A 20,047-nucleotide genomic window follows, 5' to 3' on the forward strand; every position below is an offset into this window, starting at 1 on the left:
CTATAATGGAACATCCTGGAAAGTTACAACGGAAGTTTCTAGTAAAATGTAGAAGTTTATATAACTCATCTTTTATTAGGATTATTCTGGAAAGTTCCAATCATTCTGTAATTGTTCCAGTGATTTCTAAACTGCACAGTTCTAAGATTATTCTGTAAACAACTATCAGGCCACACAACACAAATCAGGCCAACATAAATAAATACAATAATTACAATATCATAACACCTCCCCCCTTAAAAGAAGTTTTAGTGTAACAAAAACTTATCATGAATAAAATGAACAAAAATACATAGTATATACAAAGTGTTTTAATAAGCTCTAGATAAAGCATCTGCTATTACATTATCTTTACCCTTAATATGTTTTACAATTACATCATATTCCTGTAACAATAAACTCCACCTAGTCAACCTCTGATTCTTGTTTCTCATTTTATGTATGAAGGTGAGAGGATTATGATCAGTACAAACAAGAACAGGATATACAGTGGGATTCAAATATACATCAAAATTTTGAAGTGCTGACAACATTGCAAAACACTCTTTTTCAATAGTTGAATAATTTTTCTGATGTTTATCTAATTTCTTAGAAAAATATGATATAGGTTTTTCAACATTATCATCTGTCTCTTGATATAAAACAGCTCCTATTCCTACATCGCTTGCATCAACGGCAAGTTTAAATTGTTTTTCAAAGTCTGGAGCAATCAGAACTGGACTATTAATTAAAAGTGATTTGCTATTTTCAAAAGCTTTTTGACAATTTTCACTCCAGATAAATTTAGAATCTTTCCGTAAAAGATGAGTCAATGGTTGAACAACAGCAGCAAAATTTGAACAAAATTTTCTGTAAAATCCAGTCATGCCTAAATATCTCATAAGTTGCTTTCTATTTGTAGGAGGTGGAAAATTGGAAATAGCTCCCACTTTAGCCATAATAGGTTTTACTTGACCTTGGCCAACTGTATACCCTAAATAATCAACAGTGGCCTGACAAAATTCACTTTTACTAAGATTAACAGTCAAATTTGATTTTGACAATCTATCAAAAGTATCATACAAATGTTTTAAATGCTGTTCCCATCTATCACTACATACAATAAGATCATCAATATAAGCATAACAACAGTCTAAATCTTTTATAACATTATTGATCATTCTTTGAAATGTAGCTGGTGCACTTTTCATGCCAAACGGCATTACAGTATATTGAAATAAGCCATCTGGTGTAACAAAAGCTGATATTTCACGAGCTCTCTGTGTCAATGGAACTTGCCAATAACCTTTCAATAAATCAAATTTACTCACAAATTTGGCTTGACCAATATTGTCAATACAATCGTCTATCCTTGGAATCGGATAGGAATCAGATTTTGAGACTGAATTTACTTTTCTGAAATCAGTCACGAAACGATAGGTTTTATCTGGTTTTGGCACAAGGAGACAAGGAGAGCTCCATTCACTGTTACTCGGCTCAATAATATCATTGTCAAGCATATATTTAATTTCTTTTCTCATAACTTCAAGTTTGAGTGGATTGAGCCGGTAAGGATGTTGCTTAATTGGAGAAGCATCTCCTACATCAACATCATGACAAACAGAAGTGGTTTTGTTTGGCACATCTGGAAAAAGATTTTTAAAAGAAAATACCAAAGTTTTTATTTCTTCTCTACGATCAAAAGACAGATGTGCAACTTTTGAGTCTAAATTTGACAAAATTTCTGAATTTTTCAATCTAACTGTCTCTTCCATAGATTTAGAACTAAAAGGTTGTTTAATTACATCTGGTTTGTCATGATTGTTCTCAAATTGAACCATGCCTAAAGTGGCAACTGGTTTACTATCACATACATTAGTACGCTCAAAATATGGTTTTAACATATTAATATGACACACTCTACTTTGTTTGCGCCGACCTGGAGTTTTTACAATATAATTCAAATCATTAATTTTACTCTCTATTGTATAAGGACCACAATATTTAGCCTGTAAAGGATGTCCAGGGACTGGCAAAAAATACAAGTACCTTATCACCAGGCTCAAAAACTCTATCCCTGGCATCTTTATCATACCATATTTTCATCTTGTTCTGTACATTTTTAAAGTTTTTCTGAGCAATTTGACAAGCAGTAAACAATTTTTCTTTAAATCTAGATACATAGTCTAAAAGATTCAAGTCAGTATGTTCAGTAAGCCACTTTTCCTTAATCAATTTTAACGGTCCCCTTACAGTATGACCAAATACCAACTCAAAGGGACTAAATCCAAGGGATTCTTGAACAGCCTCTCGAACCGCAAAAAGTAGAAAGTGAACTCCATCATCCCAGTCTCTGTCAAATTGAAGACAAAAAGTTCTAATCATGTTCTTCAATGTTTGATGAAAACGTTCTAAGGCACCTTGAGATTCTGGATGATAAGCACTTGATCTGTACTGAGCAATCCCTAACTGGTATACGACTTGCTGAAATAAACCTGACATGAAATTTGATCCCTGGTCGGACTGTATAGACTTAGGAAGTCCTACTAATGTGAAAAATTTGATCAAAGCTTTGACGATAGTAGGTGTCTTGATATTTCTGAGCGGAATAGCTTCAGGAAAGCGGGTAGATGTACACATGATCGTCAATAAATACGCATTTCCAGTCTTGGTCTTTGGTAAAGGTCCAACGCAGTCAATTAGAACTCTGCTGAAAGGTTCGTCAAAAGCTGGAATAGGCAGAAGAGGTGCTGGTGGTATTTTCTGGTTAGGCTTACCAACAACCTGGCATATATGGCATGATTTGCAGTATTCTGCAACATCGTTTCTAAGTCTGGGCCAGTAGAAATGTTGCAATATTTTTAGGCAAGTCTTCCTTATACCTAAGTGTCCAGCCAAGGGGGTGTCATGGGCAAGACCAATAATTTCTTGCCTATAAACTTTAGGCACCACCACTTGGTACACCACTCTCCATTCCTCCTCTGGGGTAGCATCAGGAGGCCTCCACTTCCTCATTAAAATGCCGTCCTGATGGTAATAGCATTCGGCCACTTTGTCTGCTTCCTCCTGTGGTTGAGCTCTCTGGTTGAGCTGAAGAACCTCAGGGTCTTTATGTTGTTCTTCAAATAAATTCTTTCGGTCTAATGAATGGCTGGTAACGTCTGGCCATGGCATAATAACATTCTTGTTAACACTAGGTGGTTTTGTAATGGCCTTTTCTGAGCTACCAGGACCTTCAATGTCAGCTATAAAAGTGTCAGAAAGGTCCATGTAATCAAACTTGTCTTCTTGCAAAATCTCATTTTGTTGTTTTCTAGCCATCGCCCTAGTAACAACACAAGCTGGATACAATTCAGCATCATCTTCAGGTGATTTAAATTCCACCACCGGTTCACTGGTAACAATTGGTTCAGCAACCACTTTGTTCCTAGCTAGATCATTTCCTAGCAATAATGTAACACCCTCAACAGGGAGATTAGGACGAACACCCACAACAACTGGTCCAGTTATCAAATCTGACTTCAGATAAATTCGATGGAGAGGAACATCTATACAACCTAACTCTACACCTTGTAACAAAACGGAGACACCAACAGAAGTCTTCTCGGACAAAGGCAACACACCTTCTAACAATAAAGACTGAGAAGCTCCCGTGTCCCGTAAAATCTTAATAGGCTGAAGAGTGGTATCATCAACAATAGAAATAAACCCAACAGACATAAAAAAAAAAACAAAAATTTACCAGCATCAAATGCCATTTTGTAGAATTTTGTTGGCTAGTTATAATAAAAATATTAAACAAATTTTGAATAAAATATGTTCAGTATCCCGGACGAGCCCCCAATTTCTGTTACGGCCAGAAATCGCCTTTAAATTGTAGCCAACAAAAGACACAAATCAATAATAAAATTTAACAATATTTATTATACAAAAGTTTACAAGAAGTATTACACAAATATTACTGTCAACTTAACTGTCAAAATATGAGTCCAATCTTTTATCTTTGTCTGTATCCGGATATCTTTCGGAATCCAATCTGAATATTACGGTCACAATCCAGTATGATGTTGTTTGCAGAATAAAAATGTCAATCCAAATGCTATGAATATTAATGTCTATCGATGTCTAAGTCCAAATCCAATAGTGATCGTTTAACTTTAGTGTCTGTATATATATAGTTTTCATGGAAGATTCTAGAACAGTCTATAATGGAACATCCTGGAAAGTTACAACGGAAGTTTCTAGTAAAATGTAGAAGTTTATATAACTCATCTTTTATTAGGATTATTCTGGAAAGTTCCAATCATTCTGTAATTGTTCCAGTGATTTCTAAACTGCACAGTTCTAAGATTATTCTGTAAACAACTATAAGGCCACACAACACAAATCAGGCCAACATAAATAAATACAATAATTACAATATCATAACAATAGACGTTTTACTTAACTCTAAAACATAAATGAACTAAAATGAAAAAAACCCATACAAGACTAACAAAGCACAGAGGCTCCTGACTTGGGACAGGCGCAAACATGCGGCGGGGTTAAACATGTTTTGTGAGATCTAAATCCTCTTATACCTCTAAACAATGTTGAATAAAGAAACACACACCGATACGTACAATAAAAATACTTTTAAAAGAAGTTCGAGTCCGATGTCAGAATATGTTACAAATTTAACTAAGCAAACTGACAATGATACATAAATCAACAAAGGACTACTAGCAGTTACTGACAAACCAGCTGATGACCGTAATTAAACTGATTGAAAGATTATGTCTCCATTCTAGGGAAATCGAGCACAATCCCTCTCGTTAGGGGTTTAATATCATACCATCATAAAGTATATGAGAAGAACATAACCCTTATGCCAACAACTGGTTTTACAATAAATGTGTTTATTTACCATGCAAAGACTCTAAGAGTGAATTGATATTTATACCAAATTATGCCATACTAATTGCAATTTCAGTATATTTCACTACTGAGATTCTTTTCACCCCCAAATGGTGTGAACTGTCATACAAATGAGAGGTTTAGCTAGCTTTAAAACCATATATAATCAACCATTTTCTACATAAGAAAATGCCTGTACAAAGACAGAAATAATTATGACAGTTGTTATCCATTCGTTTGATGTGTTTGAGCTTTTGATTTTGCCTTTCGATTACAAACTTTCCGTTTTGAATTTTTCTCGGAGTTCGGTATTTTTGTTATTTTACTCTTTGATACTTTTGCTACATAAAAAGTGAATATAACAACTCATAAGTGTAATGCGTTTGAAGGGCTCATCTGGATTTCCCTTCATCAGGAACGCTTAAACCAACTATTTGAAGACCAAGATGGTTATGGGCCGAAACAATTGAACAGTTTTATGACCAAAAGGGACATATGTAGAAGTGGAAGCTCATTTAATTCAAAATTGATAAACTGACAATTCGAAAAAAAATTGCTTTACATCATACAAATTGATAAACTGACAATTCGAAAAAATAATTGCTTTACATCATACAAGTTCCCAATCACTTGTTGTAAAATACTTTTACATTCTTTTATTATAGACATTTTCGTTTAATTGGTAAACGTCTTAACGTCGTTTACCGCGGTAATTACGTAACTGTATATTCGACGTCGCTACTTAGCGACGTTATTGTATTCCTACATGTAGTTTAGATAAAGATTTCGTTCTATGAAGACGTTCTTCATCATTTCTTTAGAATATATGTTAAATTGGTGCCGTGACAAAAAGAACGATGAGTTCTAAACTCAAAGCTATTCGAGTTGGACATCGTGGTGCAGTCACGAAACTACTGAAGCGAGTGAGCGGAAATTTCGAGGAGTTATCAAAGGAATACGATGTCAATGAAATTATGTCAATCAGGGAAATGATACGGAAAAAGGAAACAGTTATTTCGGAGCTCAACGATAAAATTGTGGAAGAAATTTCGGAAGAGGATATTCAAGAAGAGATAGAAGAAGCCGACAGGTATGAATTTGATATTCAAATTACTCTAACAAAATTAGCAAAAGTAATCCGGGAAGCAGATAGCACAACATCTTCGAAACAGCAACAATTAAACCCGCACGCCACAGAATTTACACTTTCAAACAACCTAATAAACCCTACTCCAGTAAGTTTCACGCCAGCAAATAATTCTTCATCTACATTTTCAAACTCCAGTATGTACCATAAATTACCAAAGCTTACCCTACCCACGTTCGGAGGAAATATACTGGAATGGCAGCCATTTTGGGATTCCTTTTGTGCAGCAGTTCATGAAAATTTGTCCTTAAACGACGTTCAGAAGTTTAACTATTTAAGGTCTCAATTGTACGGAGAAGCAAGCCAATGCATCTCAGGATTACAAATTACAAACACAAATTACGCTCAAGCCCTACATGTATTGAAACAGAGAGTTGGTCAACCCCACAAAATTGTGAATGCCTATATGCAAAGCCTTATTAGTCTACCTAGTCCATCCGCGAATATTAGAGACATAAAGAACTTTTACGACAGTATGGAGAATTACATTCGAGGTCTTGAGGGAATGGGACAAACACATGAATCTTACGGGAGCCTTCTAGTACCAATTATCTTAAATAAAATTCCGGGAAACATCCGACAAAATATGGTACGCGTTAATGGAAATGATAGATGGAATTTACAGTTGCTACGTGGCGCAATTCAGCATGAAATTACTCTCCAAGAAGCAGGTCAGTCCGTAAGTTGTTATGAATCAGAATCAGAATATACATCTACGTCAGCATTTATAGTAAGTACAAAACGAAACTACGAATCAAATAACAGAGATTTAACCAGCAAACCCTGTATATATTGTAACGACATTCACGCTCCAACTACATGCATGACGGTAATAAATATTGATGACAGAAAGCGCACAGTTAAGGAGAAACAGTTATGTTTTAATTGTTTGGGAAGACACAGAATTGCAAACTGCAAATCAATAAATACATGTAAAATTTGTGGTAAACGACATCACACAAGTATTTGCAATAAGGCGGAGCAATATACGCAAAACGAAGCAAAAACAGAAACGGAAAATTACAATTCAGAAAAACTAGACAGCAATCTCTCAGTAGCAAGCATGCAATCATTAACGACATCAGTAAGAGCTCAAGTACTTTTGAAAACCGCGATAGTTACAGTCTCGTCCGACAAAACCCATTTTAGTCAAGCAAACACCTTATTCGACGAAGGTGCACAGCGCAGTTTTATTACCAAAGATATGGCAGATAAATTAAACTTGAAACCCGTGAGAAATGAAGATATAACGGTCTCCGGATTCGGTGAAACAAATACGAAGGTAAGACATCTTCAAGTGGCTACTGTTTATTTACGAGCCCAGACTACAAAATTAATACCAATTAATGTACTTATCGTTCCAAAGATTGCTCACCCTATACAAACATACGCAAGAAATCAGTCACATTTTCCGTACTTAAATGGATTTAAATTAGCAAACCCTGTATCACGTGACGAGGACTTTGAAGTTTCTATATTAATTGGCGCTGATTACTTTTGGGATATTGTAGAGGACAAAGTTATTCGAGGACCGGGACCAACCGCAGTGAAATCGAAAGTAGGCTACTTATTATCTGGGCCTATGCATCGAAATTCATCAGAACATTACAGTCCGTCATTTTCACCAATCATGAATATGTTAACCCCGCACAGTCGAAAAGCTGATATGAAAGGCCGATCATGTCAAAAACCCGATAAAGTAACGCGTTAACATTTAACGCGATAAAATCACATTTAACGCGATAAATACAGTTTTAACGCGTTAAAACAAGATTTTAACGCGTTAAGAAATCAATATATTTAACGCGTTAAACTTTGCAATTATCAAGTTTGGGATTTAACCCGTAGGTGAAAAAAGACGTTTATCGCGTTAAAATACCCGTTGCACTGGCCACATGTGTCATAATGAATCACATTAACGCGTTAAATGCAACACAATTACGTTGCTACATTACTTTAACGCGTTAAAATATAATATAACGCGTTAAAACATCATTTAACGCGATAAAACATCATTTAACGCGTTAAAACATCGTTTAACGTGATAAAACATCCTTTAACGCGTTAAAACATCATTAAACGCGTTAAAACATCGTTTAACACGTTAAAACATCGTTGGATGGAGTTATGGAATAATGTTGCTAACGAATACAATGATCTGTTCGCATTTTTTGGAGTACCGTGGTGTCCTGGACATTACATCCTCTCACGATTAAACCATGCTCTTTAACAAACCAGATTTCAAAACAGCAAACACGGTTTGTTAACTGAAAACCATACAAGTTCTAATGTCCTATTTGTAACAGGTATCTTGAACAACATACTATCAAAAACAAGTGTTGCAAATGAAAAAAAAAAACCACCACAAACACAAGAAGATGACACCAATGGAGACGATAACATTTTAGCACACTCGGGAATGAATTACAGCCTTCAACGTGTAGCCTTGGTTCACACTTAACAGCAAGGTATAAAGGATCTTAAAAAAGACTAGTGTAAAACCAATGAAACAAGAAAGCCAACGGTCTAATCTATAAAAAGAAAATAAGAAACACTTATGAAGCACATCAACAAACGACAACCACGATACCAGGTACCTGACTTAGGACAGGTGCAAACAAATGCAGTGGGTTAAAATGTTTTAATAGGCACCAACCTTTATCCAACTTGAAACAATAGTGTGATATAACAACGTAGAAAGACACACTTTAAAATATCAACTGAAATGGCTTTACTCAATCAAATAACATATTAAAATAACTAATGAAGATACACTGAACGAATACATTTGATCTATGACTCAATGTAAATACAAAATAAAACAATGGGGTTAGAGGCAAACAATATCAGAAAGACAATCATTAACCTTAAACAAAATTCAGGACTGATAACGGACAGAGAAACGGACGGACAGTCAGAGAGAGTCTCTTTCAGTTTTACAGGTAGGGCATTAATTATAGCGCCCATTTTAAGGGGAGGATAAATAATCTGTTCTCCATACATGCCATATTACAGAACAACGCAGTATTTAGAGGTAAAAATGTCGAAAATGAATGATTGCGCGGCAATAAAAAAAACTACTTAATTAGTAGTAAAAATAAAGAATAACATCCTCTTTCCCCAATGTATATCAAATGGTCATCCTCTTACTTTTGGCACAGATTCATTACTTTATTGGGCATGGTTTACTAGATACTGGATGCCTGCTCTTAAAAACCTCTTGTTTTAAATATGTTCACAATTCACACACGATTGCTAGCTAATAAACTCAAAATGGATACCAGGTTTGAAATTTTGTATTTGCGCCAGACGAGCGTTTCGTCTACATAAGACTTATCAATGACGCTCGAATGAAAAACTAGAGGCTCTCAAGAGCCTGTATCGCTCACCTGACTCTACTTGGGTTTTTGAAAACGTATAAAAAAAGATTTTTTGGTTTAATATTGCATTCTGTTCTGTGGTTTTCTAAAAGAAGACATTTGTATGTATTTCCCTTGGGTCCTATGTTAAACTAAGTCCCTCGCTTGCGACCATCTTGGATGATTGATCGGCTACAAAGAAACAACACTTGGTCAGCACCTCATCAGGAACATTCATGCCATGTTTGGTTCTATTCCATTCCGTAGTTCTCCAGAAGAAGTACAAATGTAAAAAGTTAACGACGACGACGACGGACGACAGACGACGGACGCCAAGTGATGAGAAAAGCTAACTTGGCCCTGCGCGCCAGGTGAGCTAAAATTTAAAAAAGGGCGGTTATCTGACTGACAGCCGTGTAACAATATCCGATTGTAATGTTTAACTGAGGTATGGTTGATAGATATAGTAAAGATATGTCATGTTTTCACCATCTGCAGAAAAAAAACTTCACTTGTAGAGACTTATGCAAGTATACGTCAAACTAACATAGTTTATGTTAAACCCTAATGTTAGATACAGACATCAAAAGATGCAAAAAGACCAAGTAAAGTATCTGAAAAACCTGACTTATAAACAAAATTTATTCAAGACGAAACGTAAAGACAGGTTGACAAAGGAGTAGGTCCAGTAAGACCCCTTTTTGGCCCCAAAATATAGCAGTTTTACAAAATTGTTAAAATGTAAACTTTTAGTTATTTATTGGACAGTAGAATGCTTCTGCTACATAAATATGTACTGTTTTTGACAATACAATGCACATATATCGGGTACTAGCACCATAAAGTCATGCTAAATTACTGAAATCTTCACAATTTTAGCATTTTAGTTAAATTTTAGACGGTTTTCGTGTAAAACGAAAGTGGCCGCATTCGTGTTCATCCTTAATATTGAAATGTAAGTTGTATTTTATTATAATACATAACATATATAAAGGTTGAGGATGAACACGAATGCGGCCACTTTCATTTTTGACAAAAACCAACTGAAAAGTGACATTTTTCGGCATATTTGATAGATTTTTCATATTTGAGCTTGAATCGGATCGTTTTTAATGACAAAATCAGCTAAAATCTTTCACATAAACTGATTGATTCAAATGAAATAGACACTTAAGTGTTTAAAAAGTGGTCAAAATCTTTCGTCAGATGAACCTGAAATTTGAGGCCAAAATCGGTCCTTACCGGACCTACTCCTTTAAATTAAGCTGGCCTTTTTTAAATTAACATAATCAGTCCATGTAAGTAAGGTTGAATTAAATTAAACGTTGCTTAAAACACGTCACAGTAGCTTTTAACGCTGTAAAGTTGCATTAAACGCGTTAAAGTTGCATTTAACGCGTTAAAGTTGCATTTAACGCGTTAAAGTTGCATTCAACGCGTTAAAGTTGCATTCAACGCGTTAAAGTTGCATTTAACGCGTTAAAGTTGCATTTAACGCGTTAAAGTTGCATTTAACGCTGTAAAGTTGCATTAAACGCGTTAAAGTTTCATTTAACGCGTTAAAGTTGCGTTTAACGCGTTAAAGTTGCATTTAACGCGTTAAAGTTGCATTTAACGCGTTAAAGTTGCATTTAACGCGTTAAAGTTGCATTTAACGCGTTAAAGTTGCATTTAACGCGTTAAAGTTGCATTAACGCGTTAAAGTTGCGTTTAACGCGTTAAAGTTGCGTTTAACGCGTTAAAGTTGCGTTTAACGCGTTAAAGTTGCATTCAACGCGTTAAAGTTGCATTCAACGCGTTAAAGTTGCATTTAACGCGTTAAAGTTGCATTTAACGCGTTAAAGTTGCATTTAACGCTGTAAAGTTGCATTAAACGCGTTAAAGTTTCATTTAACGCGTTAAAGTTGCGTTTAACGCGTTAAAGTTGCATTTAACGCGTTAAAGTTGCATTGAACGCGTTAAAGTTGCATTGAACGCGTTAAAGTTGCATTGAACGCGTTAAAGTTGCATTGAACGCGTTAAAGTTGCATTTAACGCGTTAAAGTTGTTTTTAACGCGTTAAAATTGCATTTAACGCTTTATAGTTGCATTTAACGCGTTCAGGTTGTTTTTAACGCGTTAAAGTTGCATTTAACGCGTTAAAGTTGCATTTAACGTTAAAAATGCTTGTCACGCGTGAAAGTTGCATTTTTCTTATCTTTTTATGCGGTAACCTTCTTTTAACGCGTTAAACCCTCTTTTAACACGTTAAACCTTCATTTAACGCGTTAATTCTTATTTTAACGCGATAAGTAATTAATGACGATGAAATCAAAAATGTGCTGAAAATCAATAAACTTTATCGCGTTAATTGATAAAGTTATGACACATGTGGCCAGTTCATTTAGTAAGTTTCGAGTAAAATCTGACGCCTTAAATTGTAGTTATGGCGAAAAAAGAAAGTATTTTCGGTATTTTTTTGTAGTTCTGTGCTTAACGCGTTAAATAATAAAATAACGCGTTAAAAATTATTTAAACGCGTTAAAACTGTATTTATCGTGTTAAATGTGATTTTATCGCGTTAAATGTTAACGCGTTATTTTATCGGGTTTTTGACATGAACGGCCTTTCATAAGCTGACCCCGGTTTGACCCCATTTCTTAAAGCAACAATGGACGTCATGTGATTACCATATATGGGCATTTTTTTACCAAAAAAAAGAAGCTCGTTTTTTGGAATTTGTAGTTTTTTGCATGAATTAAAACTAATTTCCTTTTAAGTGAACATTCTTGAGTATATAAGAAATATATTACTCAACTCAATTATGGATTAAACTCATTTTTTTCTCTCAAAATGTGTCTTCAAAGTCAAGGTGTTGACGAAAAAAATTGGTCACAGAAAATTAAAATCGTAATTTTCTTTCTTAACTTCTCGGGAAGCTATGCTAAATTTAAATTATGTTATGTAACATAACTTGGACTATGATGTGTCAAATTTGTGCCAGTTGATATGCTAAGATACGCAAATGTGCCAGTTAGATGTGTCGATATTTCTGACGAAGCGGGGCCGACGGTAATTCACGAGTTACGTCCCTTTGTTTGACACTATCATGAACAAACTATTGTTATATCAAGCAATATGCTGTTATTTACATGTGGATATTATTAAAAATTATCTTATTAAATATATTTTGATACTGTAAACATGTGCCAAAAAATAGAGAAACACATTTTATCACTTTTCAGAACTCAGTCCCTGTGAAATAGGCCCTATGTGTCCCTATGTGCCATAATAGGGTTAATAATTTAATATTAATTTAATATTCCAAGAGTTAATTTAATATTCATGTTTTGGTAAGTATGTTTACTGCTGCAACCAAATTATTTTAACACAGAAATAAATGTCTACTCAATTTATACAAGGGGTACTCTAAATATTCATGAATAATGGATCAAGACAGTATTAAAATGATAAAAAACAGGAATATTCCTTTTCATTACTGACACTTGCAAGTTGGTCCTACATTTTTCATTTAAACATAAAAGAGATCATAATGATCGAAAGTATTTTGAATGTAAAATCTTCATTATTTTAAATTTATAAAAGGAAAATTATTTTGCAATCCTTGTATGAACAAACTAAATGTAACCATGTTGTCTCATTGATTTCATGCAAGTTATAGTTCTAATGAATGGACTCAAATTATAAAATAACACACTAAACCAATAAATAAATGGTGCTGGTCATGAACTTGAAAATAAATAAGAACAAAATAGACTTAGTAATATTTTTCTTTTTCTATTTGAAAAAAAGATAATAACATTAAAAAAACTATGCATTTTTACATTTATATAAAAGTATTTTCAGAGCAGTTTCTGGTGGCTAAGTCAACAATTATGTTTTAGATCACAAGTCAAAATTAAGTCACACTTCATGTCAGTATGATAATGCTTTGAATAAGATTGATTAAAATGATACTCTGAAAGAGATTGTTTGAAGACAGCAACCATTTGTTTTCAGGGAGAAAAATCTAAATATTTACGAGGAAACTAAAAATGATGGACTGAATTTAAATTTAAAGAAGCATCTCATTAAGACAAACACTCGATATCAATATCTCGGCAATAGAATGTTGGATACGCAAACGTCAAATTGATTTCAAAACGAAGCGGTGGTTTTTATGCCGATTTGTGCAAGTGGTTATCTCCCCTTAATATCACCAGTCAAAAATAAAAACCCAGCAAAATGCATAAAAATTAAAAAAGGAGTTTATTTTACAAAAATTAGAAAGAAAATAAACGAAACTCGATTTATAACTATGTTATGATAATATAAAGAAGAGATACTTCCCTATTTTTCAGAGAAGGACTAAATGTAAAAAATTTAAACACAAAATATTACTGTAGTAAAAAAAAAAACTATTCAGAAATGTGGATAATGACACCTACATGTAAAATTAAAAACCTAGCTATATTGAAAGAAGTTAGATCTGGCGGATGAATTATACTACATGTAATTTTTATATGTAGGATCATTCCTAGCAGAATTTTTTAAAACACTTCTGATTATATTTAATGCAATAAAACATAGTTTATACAATTTCAATAATCTTTCTGAAAATTGATATAATTATTAAATAAATAGTACTGATCATATATATTCTATAAAGTGTGACCAAGAGTCACAACAAATTTCTTCAAATTAAGAGAGCCTTTAAACTCAAGCCTATGTTTCTTAGTTGAACAGTAAAATACAAAAAAGGGATTTATAAGTTTTATACCAAAAATATTGACAGAAATTCTGTAAAAAAATATGCTTTAAATTATAAGTAAAAGTGACCCAATTTGGAATTTCAGAATCATTATTATTGTAAAATTAAACTATTAGATTAGCTTGCACAGTAGCCCTTTATCTTATTTCTCAGAGTATTTTATAGATTATGAAAGTAGACTTTTTGGAAGAAATGGGGCTTCTTCTCTTGAACAGGTTGCTGTATCAGCTGCTTTAATAACATATTTATAAACAAAGTATTGTATATATACTTTACCTGAATACTAGTAATAGGAAATTAAATGAAACTGGTGGGACAAATTTTGTGCATTTTACTTCAATAATGATCAATGATGCTTAAATTTGACAAGAATTAGCCATTTGAATAAATTCAATTTTGTAAGAACACATCTCTATGAATTAACTTCTTGTTTGGCTGACTTGGCTTGATAAGCTAGTGTTTGCTCTTATTACTATAAAATTGAGAATGGAAATATAGCTTACTAAGTAAAGAGATAATAATATAAGCAATATTTTATTAACTGACCTTCTTTTCCTTTTTTCATATGTTTTTTTCCTACAGAATTTTCTTTGCAATGCATTTTCTATTGCTATTTTTGTGCTTTTGTCCATCCCAGTGGTCCATCCATACAGTAGGCTATCAATAATTTGTCAGATCTGTCAGAATTTTCCAAGACATTTAGCTTTAAACGCAATAAAGAAGATCTTTGTTTGTTGTTTCACTTTAATTTCCAATGTGTAAATTTTTACTATGCACATGACCCTGACACATATTTTGTTGTATAAACGTTACATGACGTATGTTGAAAAAAGAAAACAATGTCACCGCCAATTTGTGTAGGGGATCAAAAGGGGTTTTAGTTACTTTAAAATATAAGTATTGTATGGAATTGTGAAAATCCACAACTTTTAATCAAAGTTTCATTCATGTCTTTAATAAAATCAGTATTTTAGAGCACTTTGAAACAGGTACAATGAAAAGAAGCTAAACTTCACTGTTTTGAAGTAGAAACGTAGCTAAAACCAGATACAAATTGACATGGCTGGTGGTCACTAAAATTGATGTATAAAAGCAAAAAATGATGGCTTCAAAACAGTGTATAAATTTGAAATAGGTCTCCCGGTTTCATTTAATATTATAACCGTTCTATTCTGTATTTGGATACGCAAACGTCAAATTAGGAAAAATCGCTTTTTTTGGCGAACAAAAAAGATGGCTATTTTTTTTTTAGAACGGACAGGATAAAGGAATTGCAATAACAAGCTTTTTTTGTAATGTTTGTGTGTCGTAAAGAAATTATATTGGTCACAAAACCTACAAATTTTAAAATTTAATTATAATAAAAGCATGACAAGTTGCAAAAAATACTTTAAACGTCAATCTTTTAGCCGATTGATTTGGCGGACTTTTTGACGTTACGAACGACTGTAGCGCCACCTAATTAATTCCCCCTGCTATTGTTGCTGATAGAGCTTGACGAGAACGGCCGTATCGAAGGACTTGCTTTCCAACTGTACATGTAGTTTAGATAAAGATTTCGTTCTATGAAGACGTTCTTCATCATTTCTTTAGACACTGACTACTGAGCTTTGCAGATTCATTTTCGTGGTACCAAACACTTCGATTTAATATATTTGGCTACTTTAATTTTCGTAAAATTTTCTTTTTTTTTCTTTTTTTTCCAAGTAAATATCTTTTATTATATATCTGCTGTTTTGACAATTTACTCGGATTACAGCGTTAGCCCGAGTATCCCTGTAATTAGTTACTGAATTTCCAGGGAAGAGTTCAGTAAAGTATACTAAAGTATTAAAGTGTTAATTATATATATCACATATACATTCTTTTAAATACAGTGTATACATATTAAGAATAAAATTTCATAGTATAAATCACGTGTTTACGGAACATCATTTGCCTTCCGAATTTGTATTCATCGTCCCGTGTTTACATCTTTGACCCAGTTATTTGTACTTGACCTTTTGTGCTGGATTAGTTACAAATCATTGTCCGAAAGCTAGTGCAAAAGGAAGCACTTGTTTGTTGTGAAAATAAATTTTTGGATTAGATAAAACTTGTTTGGTAAGTGTTATTTACTATTCGTTAACAATTTTGTCTTAGAAACAAAATAAATGTATCTAGAGTGAAAAAGATTAAATGTTTCTGGAAATATAATATAAAGAATAAGGTTTTTAACATGTGATTTGATACCAACAAAGTGAACATACACACAATTACTTGATGATATTTGGTGCAAAACAAATCAGTGTTGAATTATAATCATTTTAGTTTTATATATTATATTAAATAAAGTGTCTTGTTTGGTTTGTTCATACATACAAAAAATGAAAAACCAACAACTGCAACATACATGTACACAATATAAAGTCTAGCATAGCTATTAATTTTCACACCACACAATTGTATACATTTCAATTACATATATTTTTGAATATTTTTAAGCATCTTACTTATTGTTTTATTTCTATACTCCATCAGATAATATCTGTATTTAAATTCTTGTTTAAATATTTCATAAACATTAACTTGATTTATCTTATTATTTGAAATACAATTGCATTTGTGTAGAGTGAATAGGATGACTGTCAAGAGATAATTAATATCATTTAATGAGTCCTCTTCTATTTTATATCCTACTACTAAGTGTTTTAAAGTAACTATATGTTCACCAATATGAAGCGTATTTAATAAAATACAAATTTTATTCCAAAAAACTTTAAAATAAGTACATTCCATGAAATTGTGTTGATAAGTATCTGGTACCCCACACACTGAACACAGATTGGTGTTCTTAATTTTCCATGTGAAAAGATGTGTACCTACAGGTAGTATATAATGTAATAATTTCCATCGAACCATTTTTAATTTATTGTCTTCTAAATAATTAAAAATAAAATTTAATGTGTATTTAATTTTTGGTTGAATTTTATCTATATTTAGTTCTTTCCGCCATTTTGTAAACCCTATAGGAATATCTTTACTTACATTAGATAAGATTACATAAATATCTTTATTATTAATTTTTTGTAAATCATATATAATTGCGCCTTGTTTTAAAGATAGTTGTTTTTTACAATTAACAATAGTTTTTGATGAGTTTTGTTTTTGTAATATATCTTTCCAATGATTTGGTATGCTCTTTCTTATTTGTATTATTTCTGCAATCCAATTTCTTTTACATTTTAACTTATTGAGTATTTTTTCGTAAAATTTTCAAATGATATTTACTTTGACCTGATGACAAATTAAATAAAAAAAATTGAGCAACACAATTTAACCGGAATAGTTAAATTAGGAATTAGATATATAGCAGTGTGACAAACACTTATTTTGATGTTTAAGAAGCTAACAAATAGTATGTGATTTAAGAGTTCAGCTGATTTGCTATTCTGAACTCTCCCAAGGTATTAACAAGGCTTTCTTTTTTACGTGTCAAGAAGCTTGAATTTTTTTACTCATAGTTCGTACTTAAAAGGTTCAGCTGAAATGTAAAAAGGTAAGTCCCTTAGGTGTCCTGAACCTCTTAACGTATTAATCACACACGCTATTTTTTATGTCATTTTTTACATTGATTTATGGAAGACTTACCCATAATTCCAACAGGAAACCAACAAAGAAAGTCTGTTTAAACAATCAAAAATAATCTTCTAGCCAGTGTTATATCTTGTTTTGTCCTCTTCGCCATTATTCTATTACTACTTTTAGCTACATTGTAAATTGACAATTGACACCAAGCTATAACAGTAAACGCAATACTGTTGTAAAACACGAAAATAGCTGTTGAATATTCCCATCCGCTGACTTTCTGTCGGGAAAATGGTAAAGCCAAACAAACTGCTGTTCTTGAATAAAACATATTAGAAAAATATGTCGTATCTAAAATCGGTACCACAGCTATGATGACTACGAATAACCAGCAAACCAAAGTCGAGACCTTTGCTATTTTGTATGTTATCCGCCATCCGCCAAATGGAAACTTTACCATTAGATAGCAATCAAAAGTCGTTAACATGACAAAACAAACAGATGCCTCACATGAAATGGCTGCAATGATACCTGCAAGTTTACAAACAAAACTATCTCGCCATTCACGGTCATGTAAAATATAGTTTCCAGAGTAGTACATATCAGCTACAGCAATAATCCCGAGGTACACACCCATCAGCAGGTCTGAAACACCAAGATTCATTATGAATAACCAATTTGCCTTAAATAGTAGCGTTTGTTCGTTGATGATACGATAAATTATAACTCCAATATTTCCAATCAAAGCATTTATAGCAATAGTCCAAAGGCACACACGTAATACATCATTTCTCATCAAATTGCTACACGAGGAAAATTCGTCCATTTTTGGGAAACAGTTCTCTGCAGAAACAGATTCTGGTTTTAAACAACAAAATATATAGGAATCAGTTTTCATTTTTGTTAAATGAGAAAGACGGGAAAATATATCAGGAGAAACCTTTGTCACATCGTTTTGTGTCAAATCAATTGTTAGAAGAGATACAAGTCCATCAAATACATTTTCCTCTACAGTTGTTAGTCCATTCCCTGTTATGTTAAACGTTTCAAGGTTTTCTAAACCAATAAATGTCCCATTAAAAAGTGTTTTTATTCTAGTTCCAGAAAGTTCCAAATCTTTAACATTAGGTAATGCCATGAACGCATTTGGTTTGATAAATCCCAGCATCAGATTGCCTTTTAAGTTTAAGGTTACTAGTTTAGTGAGACCATAGAACGTGTAACTTTGTAGAACCTTTAATTTGTTGCTACTCAAATCTAAATGAAGGAGGTTCATTAATTGTTCAAATGAGTATGGCATAATCTTGTCAATGCTGCAGTTGAATAGTTTGAAATCAGCCAGGTATGTATATGCAGGAACAATCAAATTATTATTCGGAAACAATGAGCTGCTCAAATCTAATTTTCTAGCTTCAACAGACAAATCCTTGAAAATTTTTTCTACTTCTTTTTGATGACATATAAATACAAAACCTTCACATGAACATCCAATAGGACATGTGACATCACAACCAACTTCATCATCCCCATGAGGACATTGTCTTATGTTGTCACAAACCTCATCAAATAACAAACAAGTGGTTGACTGTTGACATCTATATAATCCAGGACAGGTCAAATTTCCTGAAAGCAATCATATATGAAAACCTCATCAAATTTGTATGAACTATCCTCAATTAAAAGACAATAATGATAAGTTGTGATAGAAAATTTTCAATTGAAAAAAACAAAACAAATGTCTAAATCTTAAGTTTCCATTGTCTTTAAAAAAAGTTGACATTTGAAGGTTTTGGCTCTGTTTATATCCTCTTAGCGAAAAGTAAAATTACAAAAATACTGAACTCTGAGGAAAATTCAAAAAGGAAAGTCACTAATCAAATGGCAAAATCAAAAGCGCAAACACATCAAACAAATGGATAACAACTGTCATATTCCTGACTTGGTACAGGCATTTTCTTATGTAGAAAATGGTGGATTGAACCTGGTTTTATAGCTAGCTAAACCTCTCACTTGTATGACAGTCGCATCAAATTTTTTTATACTGACAACGATGCGTGAACAAAACAAACAGACACAATAGGTAAAAATGTCAAAAATAGGGGTACAGCGAACAACATTGTGTTATCATCTTAATCACTATAAAAACAAACAAATGTAACAAAGAAGCACAAAAAGGCATACATCAAATTAAACATCCTCATTTTGCTTTTTTACTATACGATTTTATTTATCTATGTAAAATCCACCCATAAAGGATTGAAATGTTTTAAGTACTGGCGTAGAATCGCGCGTTTTACGTCACACAGGTAGATATTAAATAATTTTGTCGTTCAAAGTATGACGGGATAC

General features: G+C 32.9%; 1 pseudogene; it reads right to left on the reverse strand.

Annotated features, from left to right (window-relative positions):
- The window catches only part of LOC139489513 (G-protein coupled receptor GRL101-like), a 43,229-nt pseudogene that overhangs the window by 9,380 nt on the left and 13,802 nt on the right, over positions 1 to 20,047 (reverse strand).

This window comes from Mytilus edulis, chromosome 9, assembly GCF_963676685.1.
Source record: "Mytilus edulis chromosome 9, xbMytEdul2.2, whole genome shotgun sequence".
NCBI lineage: Eukaryota > Metazoa > Mollusca > Bivalvia > Mytilida > Mytilidae > Mytilus > Mytilus edulis.